Genomic DNA, 2,866 nt, shown 5'->3' with positions numbered 1-2,866 from the left:
TCCCTTCTCTCCACGTTTGAGCAGCGGCAGGCGGCGGCAGGCTGCTCCCTTTCATGAAGGATGGACCCGGGGGGGGGAGTGACCGAGGAGTCGGGGTGGAAATTGAAGGAGAAGCGTGGTCAAAAAAAAATGCAAATGAATCCCGCGGCGGTCCAATCAAAAAGCGCGGACTGGTGGTTATGCAAAGCAGCCGTGACGTCAAATTCAAACCAACCTCTGTCCTCTGGTGCAGGGGTTCCCAAACTGGGGTCCGGGGACCACCCAGGGGTGCTTGAAGGGGTTCCAGGGCGTCCCATGCAAAATGAAGAAGAGTGAAGACAAAGTTAAGATAGAGAGCGCTGCTTATTATAGCTTTAATATTGTTAGCTTTATTTATATGGCACTTTTCATACATGACATGCAGCTCAAAGTGCTGTGCGAAACATACAATAGACATTAAAAGGATATGAAAATATAAGATATTAAAAAACATCAAAAGGAAAAAGAACAACAGTAGAGACAGGTATATGATTCTGTACCAAAACATACCCAACAATTAAAACCTTTTCAGATGGGGTTCTTATCATCTCTAATAATATCCTGGCAGTCCAGATCCAAGCCCTCTTCTTCCCCTATTAGCCTTGTATATCCTCTTTACATGGAAGAAGTTCCAGAAACCAAGCTGCATGGGTAATATTTTTCATACTGTGCATACAAAAGATTTACTGTTTCTAGTGTTTTGGGATTGTTGGGCAATGGAATGAAAAGCATGCCTGAATAAAATTAATTTGAGAAGGAAGAAAATTCACATCAAATAGCGTATCTGTTGCAAATTTCCTACACTTATAAATATGATCTGTGCTTATAAATATGCATGGAGTGGATGCGTAATAATAGTAATAGTACAGTGTCCACTTGCCTATGGTACAACCCCACAATAGCTGTGAGTTGAATGCTTTTTCTTCAATGCTGTTTCCTTGAGCTGCAGCTGCAGGCTTCACAATGGAAATCAATGAAAAGGGGGGGGAAACATACAAAGACTATTGGGACTCACAGAAAGAGAGGGAGTGAATGGATTAAGACGTCTGACATCAACTTTTTTTTTTTTTCCTCTAATAAAACCAAAAGACAAAGAGAAAGAGAGAGTGGAGACATTTAAAAGAAGCAGCCTTGGGGCAAAGAGAAATGTAACTGTGTGGCGGAGGGAAGGGAGGGAAGGAATGAAGGCCGACCAGAAGACTTCAACCGTGGCCTCGTCAGCAGACACTTTTCCCCATGTTGTGTGTGTGTGTGTGTGTGTGTGTGTGTGTGTGTGTGTGTGTGGAAGAGAGCGCTAGCGTGCCTTAATGAGGAGTAAGTGAGTGTGTGTGAGTGTCTCTGTGTGTGTGTGTGTAAATGCATGAGTCATGCGGCCCGTCTGTCTCGGCCTCTCTCTCTCTCTCTCTCTCTCTCTCTCTCTCTCTCTCTCTCTCTCTCTCTCTCTCTCTCTCTCAGCTCTTCACAGGACTCTGGCAGTTGTTTCATCAGCAGCCTGTCAGCCTTTCCAATCGGCAAGAGGCCCGGTGCCAAGCAGAGGGGAAAAACCCAGGACTCTCCAAAACGTTGCACTAATTCAACTTCAACTCATGGTCAGGAGGCAGACTGAATGCAAACATCTATGTGCTACTGTATCGTACAAGTATAGGCTTTACATAGCAATTCACAAAACAGTTCTAGCTCCTACTGACCCAAGAATTATAGTCAGTATGTTTCTTTCCATCCCAAATGAGAAATTTAGTGTCCTTGCCCCAGGAACCTGACTCTTGTTGAGTGTGGATCCATCGTTAGTTGGGTCTCCTCTTTCATTTTAATAAACCAGGCGCCAACAGCATCCATCATTATATCGCTGAGCAATAAAAGCAGCTAAATCCCCTCACATCCTGCCCACCCATTTTCGGCTGCTCAGTAATGTTACACAAGGGCGTGGCGCAGCGCCGGGCTCTATTACAAATTCTTAGCAGAATCGGAGTAGAGCGCAAATCTAAAGGGCTTTCATTCACATGCTTGTTTTCTTTCAAATCCCCGTTTCTTTGGTGCGGTCTGGGCTCACCCATCTGCCCAAACACCGCACTTCCCATGCACCTTGTTCTCAGGACAGCTGTACACACTGCAAGCCCACACACACACACAAACAAACAGACAGGCTGACACACACAAGACAACACACACTGAGGCGCCTGCAGATCCAGTGACAGAGGTGCCATTTATGTATTAGATATGAGATGGGAAAGAGGAAGCTGATTGCTGCTGCTACTGCTGACCCGGCACTTTTCCTCCGAGGTGCTTTGTGGATATAAAAGGTCCTGAAGTTCAAACATCCACCAGTGAGTAACCGGAGCGCATTTCTTTACAACACAAGGTGAGATCAAAATGGTATCGACAAAGGGCCACGCCTGACATCAGGCACACCGAAACTACTGATAGGCCGTGAGCACCTTGGGGAGCAAAACATTACCTCAGGGCTTTTATTGTGCATCAAGGGCATGAGTGAAAGTAGGCATACATAAACTGACATCATGTGGAAAACAAAACTTCTTTACTCTAAGCAAGTGGATGAGACACAATTTTTATGAGGGAGATTAAACTGTGGACTCTTATCTCTCTCAATTCAAGTTGGCTTTATTAGCATTACAGGAGAAAGTTGTGTTGCCAAAGCATTCTCTCTCTCCCTCTCGCTCTCTCTCTCTCTCTCACACACACACCAAGATCACTAGGACAGGCATAACCCAGGAGTCCATCTAGCTGAGGAGCAGACAGATCAGTACATAATGTATGATGATATTAGTCTAAGTGGAGGGAAGGCAAAGATGTGCTATATCAGCTGCCAAATGTTGCTTGGGAAGCTGCA

Source organism: Centroberyx gerrardi, chromosome 3, assembly GCF_048128805.1.
Source record: "Centroberyx gerrardi isolate f3 chromosome 3, fCenGer3.hap1.cur.20231027, whole genome shotgun sequence".
Taxonomy (NCBI): domain Eukaryota; kingdom Metazoa; phylum Chordata; class Actinopteri; order Beryciformes; family Berycidae; genus Centroberyx; species Centroberyx gerrardi.
Note: the sequence above shows the minus strand (reverse complement) of the source record.